Genomic DNA, 17,566 nt, shown 5'->3' with positions numbered 1-17,566 from the left:
ATATATATGATGCATATATATATGATATATATATCTTTATATATAAGATAAAGCCTGAATCTCTAAGACTTTATGTCTGCTTCCCAGAGTCGAAGGTCCTATGAATAAAGGAATCTCAACTTCTGGAAGAGACTTCAGAGATCATCTGGTTTCTAGTCCCTGCAGGGATGGACAGGTAAGTAAACAGTGATGTTGGCCAGGTAGGGGGTAGGGAAACCTAAGGAGAGTGTACCTATCTGAAGAGACTGCTGTCTCTCAACTCCAGCCCACCATTACCCTATAGGACCCAATGTAGCAACAATATCTCTTCTGATATTTCAAGAGAATCAGGAAATCTAGACTATGTAATGATTCCAACCTTTAAAAGTTGGCAATCAATTCAAAAAATTTGAAAGCACTGTGAGGGCCAAACAAAACATGTCTCTTGGCTGAACTGAGATGTGACCTCAAATGGAATCCAACTCTCTTCATCTTATGGAAGAAGCCCAGAGGGGAATGAAGCCACCTACCTAGAGGCCCAGGGCTCATTTGGGCAAGAAACTGGGACCAGATGTAGTGTGCCCTCCAATACCACCCTCTTTCCTTAGCCTTTCAGTCCAACGAATAAAACAGCAGACTAATTTTAGACAAGCATATGATGGGTCTTCCACCGCAACACACGTCAGTAAGCCTTCAACCTGATGGGCTGGACCTTAACCACAAATAGAAGACTCAGCTGACAAATTACACCCACTCTCTACTTAATTCAGGCTGGAGTCTAGCTCTTGACTTGTTGGGTGGATATGGAGAAGGAATGGAAAGGTTGAAAATGTTACCCTCAGACAGTCTGTGGGAGGAATGGGAAAGTCTCCACTTCCCAGCAGAAATTTTTAAAAATCACTAATTATAAGTGTGGCATTGCTTGGGAAGATCTTTTACTTGGCTTCCCAGAAGGCAGATACAAGATCTCTGTCCCCTGCTCCATGGCAACTTTACAGTATGGGGCTTTGCCAAGAACTTATGTTTCTCACGTCATGAGAGGAAATGAACCTGTTGGCTAAGAGTCAGATGGCCTCTGTTCAATCCCACACCCTGAAAATTACCAGTTGTATGATCTTAGACAAAGCATGGGACTGCACTGTGCCTCTCTCTCCTGATCTGCAGAATGAGAACAATGTCTGCATCTCTTTTATAAGATATTTGCAAAGATTAATTACATTAATAGGCATAAACCGCATGGCAAGCATCATGTATGTCAGCTGCACCATGGAAGCACCTGCAGAGCTTTAAAAAAATACTTATGCTTGGGTCTGACCCTCAGAGATTCTGGTTTAACTGGTTTAAGCTCTGGCTTGAGCATCGGAGCTTTTTAGTCGCCATGGGCAATTCCAATGTGTAGCCAAGAACCTCTGGTATAAGTGCTTTAAATAAATAATGATCCTCTGAGTGATTGATTTGGGGATGGGAGTTAAAATTACAGAAATTAATTGTCTCACAGTTCTGAAGGCTAGAAGTCCAAAATCAAGTGTCAATAGAGCCACGCTCCCCTTGAAACCTATAGGGGAGAATCCATCCCTGCCTAATCCTAGCTTATGGTGGTGACTGTCAGTCCTTATGCTTTTTTGCAGCTGCATCTTGGAATGACTTACTTTTAAATAAACGAAAATGCTCTTTTCCTTGTTTAAGCCCATATTTTGCAGCCTTTTCATGAAGTTTCCCAGTGGTCATTTTTTTAGTAGCATTCAGCATGGAAGACCCCAAGATCCTGGGGAAATTTGCAGAGAAGGGGAATGCTTCTGGGAGCTTCCTCATTTCCTCTGCTCTCCTTTCTCACTACTGCCCTGGCTTCAGGATATTCAGGTATCCTGAAGTTTCTGATTCAGCTGCATTGTGGAAGATAAATTGGTGAGAATTCTCATAAAGTGAATAGATATGGGTGCTTAAAAGAGTTATCTGTATATTCAAATAATTTTTCATGACTGGAATAAACCTGTGGAGCCATAATGGGAGTGTGGGAGTGTATGCCAGAGAGTTGGGGGCATGTCTCTGCCACCTTCCAGAACCTTACCAATCCCAATGACCCAGTCCAATAGGAGAACAGGGGCCTCCAACAAGGCTCCCAGCATCAAAAGATGGTACTGCTGACACTCATCTGACATGCTGACAGATGGAGTCAGAAATACTGCTGAAATAGTTAATTTATTATCAGTTGAGTGTTTTATATACTAAAATGCAACATAGTGTACTCTCAAATTAAAATGGAATCATCTTCACTCCGTCAGAGAGGCTTGTTTGTAAATTACGCATCCCAATGTCTTCAGTTTTGATGGTGATCAGAAACCCTAATGTCATTGCATGGAGGAAGGGAGCAGTGGGGGCAAGGAAGGATAAGACTTCCATGCAGCTGAATGTCTTCCCTAAAATGGGAAATATAGGGGGAAGGCTTTTAAACCAAATGAAACCTTGATGAGGGGGTGGCAGCATCTGTGGTTTGAAGCACAGAGTATCCAAGTTCCTTTGTAGTAAGTCTGGTATTTTTTATAAGCCTCTGTGTTTCTCCTGGGCTTGGTATCTTATTAGTAAGCAATTCTATTAAACACATTTGTTTCCCAAGTAGGAATATGAATCTGAAGACTTCCATCGTAATTCTGGAATTTGCCACTAGAAAGGAGAGTTAGTTGACCAAAGATAGATTCATTCTTTACACATCTCACAAATATCTCTGTACTCCAGCACCGGGCTGTGGGGCTCAGCCTGAGAGGCCTAGAACTCCAGCCACTACATTCCTTTGCTCTGTTGTAGGCTGTCAAGATTTCTGGAATTGTAGGGAAAAGAAGAACAATTATAATAGCTAATACTGGTACCCTCTGACTAAGCCCTAAGCCCTTTTCATAAACTGACAGATCCAATCTTCACAGCAACCCTATGAAGTAGGTAACCCTATTTTTCAAAGGAGGAAACTCAGACAGAGAGAAGTTAAGCGACATATTCAAAGTCACACAGTTAGGATTGGCAGAGCTTAGACCAGAATCTGGCCAATCTAATTCCAGCGACACCGCTATCTTAGAGAGTGTGTAACCTGGCACAACAAAAACTTTGTTAGATTATGTGGTCAGAGTCACTGTTTCAAAAGCCCATTTCCCCTTTATAAGCCCCTAACAAGTCGCACCCCTCTGCCACTTCTCTCTTAGCCCTTCTGAGAGTAGAACATTGAAGCTCTTTCCCAGGAGAGCCCTCAACGGTTGACATCTCTTATTGCCCCTTTCTACTTACACTTTCTCTTTCCTGTTGCAAAGAACAAGAGTTCTCCCATCCCAGAACAAACACTCTGGCTGTACTTTTATTTTTTTTTTAAAGATTTATTTATTTATTTGAGAGAGAGAGAGAGAGAGAGCACACGTGCACATGAGCAGAAGGGGCAGAGAGAGAGGGAGAGACTCTCAAGCAGGCTTTACACTGAGCCCAAAGCCCCACGTGAGACTCAATTTCATGACCCTGAGATCACATCCCTGAGATGACAATCCCAGCTGAAACCAAGAGTCTGATCCTTAACTGACTGCACCACCCAGGCACTTCATTCTGGCTATACTTTAAATTACTTCTTATTCCTTTTTGGAACAGCAGCATCTCTCAAGTTCTATGTTCTGTTTCTCCCTGCTCCCCTTCTGTGATGCTCACAAAAGTGTAAGCATCTTAAAAAGTGCAGGTACACAGCACAGGGTCAGAGCCAGGATGTCTGGGTTTGAATCCTGGATCTGGACTTTCTACCTTTGTGGTCTTGGGCAAGTGATTTACCCTTTCTGTGCCACCTATAACTTGGGAGTAATCACAGAATCCATCTAATGGGATTGCTGTGAAGATTAAAGTGAATTAATCCAAAGTGTTTAGGACAGTGTCAGGCACATATTAAGAGCTCTAAATGTCATTAGATTATTTTTATTTCCTCTATTGGAGACACATTTCACTTGGCCCCATTGCTTGGTACAGTTACCTTGCCACTTCCTTTTTGATCTTAGTGACCAAGTCAGTATCCAACTCAGAATCCTTCAATGGCTCCCCACTGGCTACCCAATAAGATGAGATAGCTTGGTGTTTGAGGCCAAAATGCTCCCTCCATCCTTCCCTGCCTGATCAATTCTTCTCCATCCTTCAATGCCTAGGTTCCACAATGTCTCCTTCAAGAACCTTCTGAGATCCCTGCTTCCTTCCCTGGACTCTTGATTTCTACCATGCTCCAGCACTTCTCCAGCACCCCATCTACTATGTGCTTGTCTTTCCTCATCTAGCCCCCGCTAGTTTCTTCTCCTCTCCCTAGAATTACTTCCATAGCCAGACTATATTGCATGTGCCCATAGTGCTAAAGGCTGAAATATATGCATTATCTCAGCCAATCTCTACAAAAGACATGGGAGCCATTATCCACGTTTTACAGATGAAGTCTGGAGAGCTTCATGACTTACTTAGAGTTACACAGCTAGCAGGTGACACAGCCCAGACCTGGAGCCAGGGTGTAGAGCTCATTATCTTAACCGTCATGCTGTAGAGCTTCTTGGCTGATTTTGTATCTCCCTCAGCCCGAATACAAAATAAGTGTGCTGCTGAGCACTTCAGCAGGAGCTTAGTAACAATAATAATGACAACATTGATGATAATAGCATATCAGTTTATCTGAGTGCTCACTATATGCCTGGAACCTTTCTAAGCACCTTATTTCTCTTAACCAATGCAATCCTCACAACAACCATTTGAAGTAGGTACAATTTTTATCCCCATTTTATAGATGAGGAAATGGAGGCACAGTGCATTAAATAACATATCCAGTGGCAGAGCTGGGAGGCAAACCTGGGAAGTCTGTCCCCAGAGTCCATGCACTTAGCCAACATGCTGCCTCTGTGCATGTCTATTTTGAGTGAATGAATTTAAATGAGGAAAACAAAGAAAAAGCATGTTATTGAAAAATAGAATTTAATAAACTTGCACTCTGTAGACACCTCCTAAACCAGATGACAGGAACTCAACTGTGACATTTAGCCATATGTCTTATTCTGAGAACAGGCAGGTCAACAGATAAGGACACTGTGCCAACATCCACAGAGAACCTAAAAGAGAGCAAGAAGCTCCAGGCAGCACCTCCCTGCTACAGGTCCCTGCTTTTTCCACCCTCAAAGCCATGGAGACTCACTTAGGTGGCCCTGGGCTCTTGGCTGGTCTGATTTGATCTGCTCAGAGGAAAATCAAGAAAGGCCTGCTGGCTTCCAGGCCTACTGCCCTGCAGAGGTTCTGTGTTAGGAATATGAATGGTGAGGGCCATGGTGAATCTGTGAGCATGAGCCAAGGTGCCCTCATAATCAAACTCCCATGCAATCTCTAGGCACCTGCCCAAGGCACGTGGAGTCAAGGTTACCACTCGACAGGGGCTAGCTTAACACCTCTCTTGGACTTTACTCAAGAATGGCACAAAGGTGTAAATGGAAGGGAAGACAGTAATAAATAGATGCCCCTGTCTTCCTATCCTAGTGCTTGTTCTGGACTCCTTAACTTGGACAAAATACTCAAGAGTCCTAGTTATTTCATTAATATGCATGAAAACTGTTTGCTTTGCTGAGACTGAAGCATCTTGTTCTTTCCTTATCAGAATACCTAGCTCCCTTAATTATAATGGATCTTTTAAAAAACAGTCAGCAGCATATGGTAAACAAGCTCCCTAAGGGCAAGAATCATGCTTACTTGTTCGTCTATATAAACCTCCAGACTCACTACCAGGCCCAGCAGATAATCAAATATATGTTGAATAAATGTATGAATAAGTAAAAGAACAAGCAATCATGTCAAAGGAGCTAGCCATCAGATCTGCGCACTGATTGCCAGTCTTTCTCTCTAAAACTCCTAGTTCCTGAGTTGTTAGGTAGGATTACATGATTTGTTCTGGCTAATGAGTTATAAATGTCTGGTCTGGAGCATCAGATGCTAGTATATGACCCACCGAGCTCTTAGCCAGAACAGATTGGCAATTTTCCAGATGGTGGGTTTTCTCTCAATCTGGATCCTATGTTGGACATGCAGTGTGAGTGCGAAATAAACCTTTGTTGTTCAAAGCCATTAAGACTCAGGAATTATTTGTTACTGCAGCAAAGCCTCGTCTATCTTGATTAATAGATGTCCAGTACAAATAAGCTTGTCAGGGACCTACAGAACTGAAGAAATCCAGGAAGATATGCTCTAGAGTAGCTCAACAGATCTTTCTGGAATGATGGAAATGGTCTATATCTGCTCTGTTTAATACTATTTCCACTAGCCATAAATGGTTATTAAGCACTTGAAATGTGGCTAGTGTGATTGAGAAACTGAATTTTTAATTTTAATTAATATAAATGTGATTAGAGGCTATTGTATTAAAGAACATAGTTCTAGAATATACCAGAATAGCACATGCTGTAATGCACCATACCAACAGCCCCTGATTCCATCTGGCTGCTGTACAGTTGTAATGGACAGTTCCATGCCCGAAACCCAAGTCCTGCATCAAGCTCACTTTACAGTGTCTCTCTGGTCTGCCTTCTTTAAGGCTGTGAAGGTCATGCAGCTACACACAAAAGTACATAGATGAGATGGGGAGTTGATGTTACCAGAGGCAATCTTCAACCGTGGAGGATAGAAGTCAAGGGGTAAATGCTCCAGCCTTCCTGCTCCCCAGTGGGAAAATTCTGAAATGTGCTTGACATGGGTTTAACATGGTTTCTTAGAGAGTGCTCAGAAAGAGACCCACAGAAATTAACCCATTCATTCAGAGACCTTTTATTGGTCTTGCTCATTTCCCTTACTCCTTCAGTCTGCTTTGTGGGGTCACCTCCCAAAAAGGCTCCCAGCAACCAAGTCCTGGTGGCAGAATGCTTTAGAAGAAATCTAAACTAAGATGAAATAGGTCTAATTTCCTCAGAACCCCACAAGCAAAGCTGCTAATACATGACTTTAAAAAAAAAAATCTGGGATCCCTGGGTGGCGCAGCGGTTTAGCGCCTGCCTTTGGCCCAGGGCACGATCCTGGAGACCCGGGATCGAATCCCACGTCAGGCTCCCGGTGCATGGAGCCTGCTTCTCCCTCTGCCTATGTCTCTGCCTCTCTCTCTCTCTGTGTGACTATCATAAATAAATAAAAATTAAAAAATAAAAAAATAAAAAAATAAATAAAAAAATAAAAAAAAATCTTTTAAACTTTAACTATCCAGCAATGGTTTGTCTTTCCATATTTCTTAGACTTTGTCTGTGAGAGATGAGGGTCAAGGAGGCTGGCTATCAAAGGCAGGCCAGCAGAACACTCAAAGGCTGCATGACCTGCTTTTGGCTTTAAAAGGCAAACAAAAGGGGCAACTGGGTGGCTCCACAGTTGAGTGTCTGTCTTTGGCTCAGGTCGTGGTCCTGGGATGGAGTTGGGACTCCATCGGGTTCCCCGGGGGAGCCTGACTCTCCCTCTGCCTATGTCTCTACCCCTCTCTTTGTGTCTCTCATAAATAAATAAATCTTCAAAAAAAAAATAAAATAAGAAAAAAGACAAACAAAAGACAGTATCCTTACTAAATGCAATCTGAGACACAGATCTCAATTTTTCTCAGCTTTGGGGACAAAAGACAATTCAATCCCAATGTAATATTTAGAGACTGAGCTAAACATTTCAAAGCTCCAAACTGCATTCCTCCTGGCCTGCAATTTAAAAAACATATCCTAATGATGATGTATTCATTCAGGCTTCTGTCTCACAGGCTGCCTCTTGAATCCTATGAAATAATTTTTCATAGAAAAGTATAGTCTCCTCCCTGTGCTGTCTGTGACTCTAGTGGAGAATCTGTGGTGAGTAAGAAGGCCTGCACATGAGGAAGAGCACTGACCAGGGAAAACTTCCATGAATACAGGGATTACCAACCCATATGTGCTATTTAAGGGTCCATGGCATCCTGGCTGCTGCCATTGGTATTTACAAACACATATTCTCCTGGAAGGAAATTAAATTACTGAGGGCTGCCCATGGCCATACTCTGAACCACGTGTATATATGGGATTTCACTTAATCCTGAGAGAAAGGGATTACTGGAGCCATTTTGTAGTTCAGGAGAACTGAGACCCAGAAAGCATAAGAAGCTGGGATTCAGACCAACTCAACTTGGCCCCAAATTTCATATGTTCTGCTGTCTTTTATACACTATAGAGAATAAGTGGCCCTCCCATAGATCTTTGGACAGAAGGGGGTAGAACAAAAGAACGTCAGTAGCTGAAGGGGTGCTTTTTTTTTAAAAAAGATTTTATTTATTTATTTGAGAGAGAAAGAGAACAAATGATGGGGAGAGGGAGAGGGAAAGAGTGAAGCAGACTCTGTGCTGAGCAGAGATCAGTACCAGGATCCTGAGATCATGATTTGAGATTATGACATGAGAGGAGGGCAAAGGCTTAACTGACTGAGCCACTGACTTAGCCACCCAGGCACCACCCCCTGGAGGGGCTTTTGTATTGAGCAGAAAGGTGTAGAAGGAAGCATGAAGGAAGAGAATGAGCCCTGAATTAGAAAACAGGCTCCTAACAAGACCCAGAGGCCAGGGAGTAGGGGGTGAAGGAATGCCTTGTTCCCTCTAGGCCTCAGTTCATTCATCTGTAAAATGAAATGACGTGATAGGAACATGTCTATACTCTCTACCAGTTCAGTATTTTCAGTGGTTTCACTTCAGGACTCCAGACAGTTTGCTAGCCTTTGCTAACTCCAGAAGATTGCTAGCCTTTACCTCTCTGGAAAATCATCCCAAGTCAGATTTTGTTTTGTTATTGCTGTTTTAGACTGATAAGCTTTAGGGTCAGTGTTGGGGGTAACTAGAGTCTCAGGCAGTCTAAGTGGAGTTTAGTATTTTACCGCTTCACTGGGGAAAAAGGTCCAGTTCAAATATTTGCCATTTGTTTTTTTCTTATCCAACTTTTATTTTAGAATGGTTTTAAAGATTTCCTAGGATAATACTAAGAGTTGCCATATATCCCACACCTAGATTCTTCTATTATTAGCATCTTATATTACTATGGTACATTTGTCACAACTAATGAGCCAATAATGATTTGTTATTACTAACTAAATTTTTAAAAAATTTCCTTTGTTTTTACCTAGTCCCTTTTTCTGTCCCATGATCCCATCTAGCATAACACATTACATTTAGTTGTCATGTTCCCTTAGGCTCTTTTAGACTGTAATAGTCTCTCAGATTATCTTGTTTTCAACAACTTTTAGACTGTAATAGTCTCTCAGATTATCTTGTTTTCAACAACTTTGACAGTTTAGGAATACTAATAGGATATTTTGTAGAATGTCCCTCAATTTGGGTTTGTCTCATGTTTTTCTCACAGAATGCAGTTAGTTTTGGGGAGGAAGACTACAGAAATAAAGCACCATTCTCACCATATCATCCCAAGGGTGTATGTTATCAACATGGCTTACCAATATTGGTATAAACCTTGATCACATGGCTGAGGTAGTGTTTGTCATGTTTCTCCATGAAAAATGGAGCATGCATTTTTATAAAGCATAACCATGCAGGCAATTTCTGCCAGGGAATAGATTCCAACTCTAAACTTTATTGTCCCATAATAATCCAGCCAAGGTATTAGTGAAATGTTATCACTGTATCCAGTCTTTGAAAGTGGCATTCCCTAACAATGAGGGTAACCTGCTTTATAAAAGTTACATACATAAAGTACTTTGCATAAAAGATACTGCTTTGTAGAGGGCTTATTCCTATTCCTGTTTATACAAAACTTGTTTATTGCTCATGATGTTCAGTCTCACTCTCACCTACAAATCTAATGCAGTTCAGTATCATATATAAAGAGCTCTTAGAAATCAATAAGAAAAAGGTATAACTTATCTTCTCAAATGAGCCAGGGAGATAAACAATAAATTCACATAAAAAACACAAATGGATAATAAATATATATATACATGAATATATGCCAAGAGGTCTATAGTGGGTATGGGGGTGGAGAAATTCTAGAGCATTCTCACTTTCTACTTCATAATTTTTGAATACTGAAAAAAAATTTTTTTGCAATAATTTTTTAAAAGCAATAAAATAATTTTAAAGTAATAAACTTACATCTACTAAAATATATGTGGTGTGTTTTCTAAACTCACACTGGCTATAAAACTTAAATTTTGAGTGCCTTTTTCACTTAACTGTATCTCTGAGTAAAGGAGAACCTGCAGGCTTTGGGAACAGATGGCTGGTATTGTGAAACACAATATGTGTTTTTTTTTTATTTGCATCTCTCAATTGGAAATTTGCATCTCTCAATTGGAAATTTAGCATGTGAGGTCACTCCACCTTAAATCTTTATAATAAGAAATATAGATATTTTTCCTTGCTAGGTTTTTCAGATTAGGCAACTGAAGAAAACCATTGTTCACTAGGTAATTTTAGTAATACTTGCCATTAACTGGAAAAACAGTCATATACAATTTCTGAAGAATATTATTATTATTATGCATATTCTTGCTTTGGTCTTATTAAATATATATATATATATACACTTGTGATATATATATATTTGTAGACTTCCTTCCAGATGAAGGAGTTATTAAACTAAGACTATTTGAAGGGTCAAAGGAATAATAATAAAATCTGCCATGCTTATTAAACTTACATCAGGGATGAGAAAAATTAAAAACTGGACCCAATATTTGAGTATAAACTTATGTTCCTGAAAAGACAACCCTTAAGTGAACAGACTCATACTTTGGGGTGTTCAAATAAGAGAAAAATAATGTGACATTAAAATTCAACCTGTCACAACTGAGCATTAAGCATGTGATCCTGGGATGTGTGATTGAAATGTTGTAGGAGAAAAAATCCTGTTAGTATTGTTGGCCATGCAAGGGCAACAGTAGTTCTGCATTATTCCCAGAGAAAGAGCCCAAGATTAATGCAGATGGGAGCAAGAGAAATCAATGCCCACTTATCTTAAGGTGTGAGTTAATGTGCAAAAAAGATGCTCACAGAGGTGCTATGTATTTGTGTATATGACAAAGGCTGGAGCCATGGTCACAAGGGCTCCCTACGAGGGATTGGATTAGCTTTGACGTTATTGCTCTGGGCCTCTGAATACCTTCTAGTCTGCCATTCACTGATTAGCTGAAGAACATACATTCACACACATAATGAAACCTCTTCTATTATCGAGTTTTTATTTCACTGTAGGGGCTGAGCAGCTAAAATAACTTGAGAAGCTACTGAGAATGTGAGGCAAGTACATTTCCTGAGGCTGAAAGGAAGCGTGTGAGCTCAACCATCTTGGTTATATCTAGACCTTTTGAAGTGTTCCTTCAGGAAATCCTATTGGAAAATGCTTTGGGAGTTTTTGTTTTGTTTTGGTTTTGGACTTGGTGCTGACTCCATTTGGAACTTTAAATCTCTTGGATGCTATTTTTGAACAAAGATTTTCTCCTACAAATTTTGCTCAGAAGGAGCTGAGATGAAAGAAAGTTAGCCCTAAAATTATTTCACTAATTCCAAACCTTCAAACAACATTGTAATATTTTTATTGGAAATCCACAGGACAACATTACCCAATTTGGTTATAATCTTTCCACTAAAGTGGACTGCCTGGCTGAAAAACAACCAGAGTGATTGATGGAAAAACATTTATTTTTAATCTGGCAGAGGCTAAATACAAAATAAAATTCCATAAAGTGTCTAAATCAGACCCCCAACATATCTGAAGTTCTGATTCATCTTCAGAATCCAGCCTCAGACAAAGTCTCTTTAATTGTTGGGTAGTTTGTTTTGGAGAATAATCTTTTCAGATGTTCACTCCTTATAGCCAAAAGTTCCCAATGATTCATTTTCCAATTTCTTGCACCAAGTCCTGTGAGAAAATGGTCTTAATGTCCCACCAAGCTAATGGGGGATATACCTGATAATGTAGAAAATACTGTTGCCATTAGGAATCAGAAAGAATCAAGGACATTCTTCCCAGGAAGATCAAAAAGCCTGCCAGCTGTCTCAGGTGCCTGATTTGCAGTAAATCTGGGAAGACTGTGTTCCCTTGCACCAAGGATGTTTTGATGAACAATATGTTCAATAGGCACTTGATACATTACAGCCCACATCAACCCTTTCCCAAACCACAACAACAAAACAAACTGTCCAAATAAGCATCTTCTATGCTTTGGTCAAATAAAGTCACATGAAGAAATAGTCTCCAAAAGATAAAATGTTTAGAAGATGTTTCCCAAACTTTAGTTATTTGCATATCACTGTGAAAACCTTTGTGGTATCCTGGGATCACTGTACTATTAAGTTGAATGGCATACAATATTTAGGTGTGATCTACAAAATCAGATATTTCATATGGTTCAATTTAATATTATTTAATATTAATATTATTATTTAATGTTTTTTCTTCATATCGACTAACTTTAAAACCTCTAAAAAGCCCATCCAGGGTCACCTGGGTGACTCAGTCAGTTAAGCATCTGACTTTGGTGCAGGTCATGGCCTCATGGTCTGAGGATTGATGTTGGGCTCCTTGCTCAGCAGGGAGTATGCTTCTCCCTCTTCTTCTTTCCCTCCTCCTGCTCATGCTCTATCTCTCTCAAATAAATAAAAAATTGTAAAACAAATAAATAAATAATTGAAAAGCCCATCCAGCAATTGTATCCTTTGGTATTTACCCAAAAAGGATGAAAACTTATGTCAACAAAAACTTGCACACAGATGTTTATAACAGGTTTGTTCATAATTACCAAAACTTGGAAGCAATCAAGATGTCAGTAGGTGAATGAATAACCTGTGGTACATACAGACAATGTGATATTATTCAGCACTAAAAAGAAATGAGCTGTCAAGCCATGAAAAGACATGGAGGAAACTTAAATGCATATCATTAAGTAAAAGAAGCCAATTTGAAAAAGCTACATACTGTATGATTTCAACTATACTATACTGTAGAAAAGGCAAAACTACAAAGATAGTAAAAAGATCAGTGACTGCCAGGTGTTAGGTGGAGGGAGGAGTGAATAGCACAGAGAATTTTTAGGGCAGTGAAAATACTCTGTATGATGCTATAATGATGAACACATCATTATACATTTGTTCAAACTCATAAATGTACAACACCAAGAGTGAACCCTAATGATCTGGGGATTATGATGTGTCAGTGTGGTTTTGATCAATTTTAACAAATGTTCCACTCTGGTACAAGATATTGATAATGGGGGAGACTATCCATGTTTAGGGGCAAGAGTTATATGAAAAATCTCTGTATGTTCCTCTTAATTTTGCTGTGAACCTAAATTGCTCTTAAAAATAATCTATTATAACAACAAAACCTTAAACTAGTGATATTTAGTCCTTAAGCATATTGTAGTAGAAAGTCTCTAAATATGGCTGCCATCAATTCCTTCCCTCCCTGCATGTTTATACTACTTCTCTCATCAAGAGGTAGAGTCCATTTCTCCTTCTCTTGAATCTAGATTGGCTTTGTGACTTTCTTGGACCAATACCGTGTGGTAGTGGTAAAACAGCTTCTACCTCGCTCTCTGAAGAAATGCCAGCTACCATGTCAGAAATCTCACTCCTCTGAGATCACTGTGCTATGAATGACCTCAGACATTAGTTACATGGGGAGGTCATGTGGGAGAGAACCAAGGAACCTAGCAGTGAGAACCCCAACCCTAGGTGAACCATCTCAGTCAGCTCTCAGCAATTTGAGTCATCCCAGCTAGGACCTAGACATCTGTGAAGTACAGATGAGTCATCTTTGCTGTGAACTACTGAATTCAGGGCCCATAAAATCAATAAACATAATAAGACGCTTGTTGTTTTAAGTCACTATATTTGGAGATAGATGATTGAAACATTCTGCTTGAAAAGATTTCCTGGTGGTTATAACCATAGAATCTAGACCCAGACTGCTCCAGGACTCAGCTTAGCTTCTTCCTAGCTGTGAGTTGTTGAGTCAATCATGACTGTAGAAGATTGCTACATTGGTAGCCCCCAATGAACTATACCTCCCAGTATTCACACCTGCCACAGTGACTCTGGACTTTGTATGTGACTTGCTTTGGCTAATGGGAAGCTAGTATGATGCAAGCAAAGACTTGATAAGCACTTCCAAATTAGATTTGTTCTAACTGGAACACTTGCTCCTAGAGCCCTGAGGCACCATGTAAAGAAGTTCAGCTGCCTGGCTAAAAAGATCATGCAGAAGGTGAGATTCCCAGCTAACCCCAACTATTCCAGCCACCCCCACTCAGGGGCCAGATATGTGAGTGAAGAAGAGCAGAACTGACCTGCTGAGCCCAGCCAAAAAATATAAATGCTATCACAAATCAAAAGAAGTAATACATCACTGTTGGTCAAAGCCACTAAGTTTATGGATGGTTTGTTATGCAGCAATAAATAACTAAAATAGAAATAATATCCACTATGTCACAAATGTGATTAAATAATATTTTTCCTAGCACATATTAATATGTTTTAAAAGTCAATAATATAGCACTTAAAGTTATCTTATGTACCACCAAACAATCCACTTATCAGACTTTGGGAAATGCTGGTTTAAGGGAACAATAACAATGATAATAAGCATAATAGCAATCATTGATTGAACTAGCTACTCTTTTCTAGATTTTGGAACAAATGGGTTATATCATGCATATATTTATTCTCCTAGCAACTCTACTAGGTTCTATTTTGTAGGCAAGGAAAATGAAGCTCAAAAAGTTTAAGTAATTTGCCCAAGTTCTCTTGAGAGTCTCCTTTGATGATCCTTACAATTTTAAAGATTTATTTGTTTATTTATTTTTAATTTTTTGTAAGGTTATATTTGTTTATTTGAGAGAATAAGAGCTCAAGCAAAGGGAGGGAGAGAGACAAGCAGACTCCGGCTGAGTGCTGAGCCCATTTCAGGGCTCATCCCAAGACCCTGAGATCATGACTTGAGCTGACATCAAGAGTGGGATGCTTAATTAGTGGAGCCACCGAGGGGCCCCAGACCCTTATAACTTTTTTTTTTAGAGATAGAAACTTTCCTGGATCTGGAGACAAAAGAATGAGATCTATTCTCTATGTAAATATGTTTTCCACCATTTATTTGTTTGTTTATTTATTTATAAAGATTTTATTTATTTGAAGAGAGAGACAGAGATAGCGACATAGAGTATGAGCAGGGAGGAGAGGGAGAAGCAGACTCTCTGCTGAGCAGGGAGCCTGATGCAGGACTTGATCCCAGGACTTGGGGATCATGACCTGAGCTGAAGGCAGGTGCTCAACCCATTGAGCCACCCAGGTGCCTCTGTTTTCTACATTTAAATTACTGATACCTTTGCTTGTATCATATTCAAGGTCTACTTTAGGGACAGTTGTTCTTCTCAACCAGAAGTTTGGGCCATAGGTAGGCTCTTCATCCTGTCACCACCTGCCCATTTTTACTCCTACTGAGGAGTTGTCAGGACTAGTCCTGTCCTGTTCTGTCCTGTCCTGTCAAGGACATTATCTTCATCAGAGTCCTGCTGACTCTAATAATCAACAGTACTTATTGGATATTTAGTATGTGTTCAGTTTTGTACTGAGAGCTGAAGTAGGAATGGAAAGTTAAGAAGAGATTCAGTATATGGGGCAGCATATGAATCCAACCCTCAAAGAAGACTGTACACCCAAAATAGTCACTAGATAAAGTAAGGCCACTTAACATTATATGCTAAATCATGCAGAACAAATATGTTACAGAAATTATGAGGAACAAAGAAAGACCAGGGGAGGCTGAATGGAAAAGGTAACTCTTGCATACCTCAAAAGTTTGTATAAGTTTGCAAAATTGGAGCTGCAAGGAGATGGCACTTTAGCAAACACTCCAGGAAAAGATGTGGTGGTGAGAATGACTGCAGGACAGATATTGGGGACAGGAAATATGTTTGGATCCACAGATCAGAAGTACTGAACAGGCAGAGACCATGTTGGATTCACTTCATATCCCCAAGCCCAGCACAGAGCCTGGTACATAGTAAGCATAGTACTCATTGAATAAATATGAGTCAGGGTCCTCTCCGTAGACACAGGGAAAGAGTGACCACAGAGTATTTGTGGATGGAGGGCTGGACTGGAGACAGGAAGACTGGCAGGGGAGAAGGTATACTCCATTCAAGAAATAGAGTCAGAGGCCATGCTGATGCATGACCTTTCAGGATGGATGCTGGGGGAGACACAAGAAGTCCAGGTGAATTAAAGACCTATGGAAGACATGTGGAATATAAGAAATAGTGCAAATGACTATAAGGGAAGGAGGGGTGGGATCCCTGGGTGGCGCAGCGGTTTAGCGCCTGCCTTTGGCCCAGGGCGCGATCCTGGAGACCCGGGATCGAATCCCACGTCGGGCTCCCGGTGCATGGAGCCTGCTTCTCCCTCTGCCTGTGTCTCTACCTCTCTCTCTCTCACTGTGTGCCTATCATAAATAAAAAAAAATAAAAAATTAAAATTAAAATAAAAAAAAAGGGAAGGAGGGGAAATTGAAAAGATGAGAGAGGAAGACAAACCATGAGAGACTCTTAACTCTGGGAAACAAACTGAGGGTTGCTAGAGGGGAGGGAGTTATGCGATGGGGTAACCAAGTGACAGGCATTAAAGGCACATGAAGTGATGAGCACTGGGTGTCACATGCAACTGATAAATCATTGAAAACTACATCTGAAAATAATGATGTACTAGGTGTTGGCAAATTGAATTTAAATTAAAAAAAAAAAAAGACCTATGAGACAGCACCAGTGGGACCCTACGGGCCTGGGACAAAGGGCTTTCCTGCCCTGTCTCTGCAGGTATCTAAAACAGAGGCTAACTCCTACTGCTGAGAAACAGAGGAGAAACTCTGTGGCAGCTTCCTTCATTGGTCTAGGACAGAGATACCCTCTCTCTTCAGAAACTGATGGTGGCTTCACAATGACCTATTTCTTCCCTCCAGCAATGACCACCTTCCTTGATCCCTCCATTTTCCTCCTGGGCCTGACCAAGTCACTGTTCTCTCATCCAGCATGAATGGAAAGGAATTCCCATGGCTCCCCCAGAGAGGACTGAACACTCACTGTGCTCTGGAAGTTTCTAAGTCTCCAGTAGCCCATAAAGTCTATGGGTCTTCCTCAAAGTCCTTTGACTTGGCAGAGCCACACACCACACCCGAAGCCCGTTATGGTGAGATCCTTCTGGTGCAAGGTCAGCAAAATTCAAACAAGCCTCCCAACTTCCTGACCATCTGAGCACTCCCAAGCACTGGCAAGTTCTCATTCTCTCTTTGTTCTTCAGGGAACACTGAGCTTTGGTTTGAGGTTACCTCAAAGGAAAAACAATCTGATGTGTGATAAGCCTCTTTGGCCGCTGGCAGAACAAGGACCTATCAGACCCAGCTCCAACTAAACAAAGCCAGACTTTCTTAGTGGGTGAGGCTAAACTGTAGCCCTAGTTTTTGTGGAAAAGAGAACTGCTCAAAGTCCAGCCCAAGGCTGACACCTGGGAATCCTTCTAGGAGAATTATAAATAAGCAAAGGAAGTCATTCTTGGGGCTGTGCAGAACTG

At 40.6% G+C, this 17,566-nt stretch overlaps 1 long non-coding RNA gene across 1 annotated transcript in view; it reads right to left on the bottom strand.

The window, feature by feature from the left end:
* LOC140614077 (uncharacterized) overlaps window positions 1–17,221 on the bottom strand; it is a 33,935-nt gene extending 16,714 nt beyond the window's left edge. Inside the window, exon 1 of the long non-coding RNA XR_012014967.1 lies at window positions 17,080–17,221. This is a non-coding gene — a long non-coding RNA (uncharacterized lncRNA). The remainder of the gene's footprint in view (window positions 1–17,079) is intronic.
* Window positions 17,222–17,566: the final 345 nt, after the last annotated feature.

Source organism: Canis lupus, chromosome 22 (genome assembly GCF_048164855.1).
Source record: "Canis lupus baileyi chromosome 22, mCanLup2.hap1, whole genome shotgun sequence".
Lineage (NCBI taxonomy): Eukaryota > Metazoa > Chordata > Mammalia > Carnivora > Canidae > Canis > Canis lupus.
This window is presented reverse-complemented; position numbering and strand designations above follow the sequence as displayed.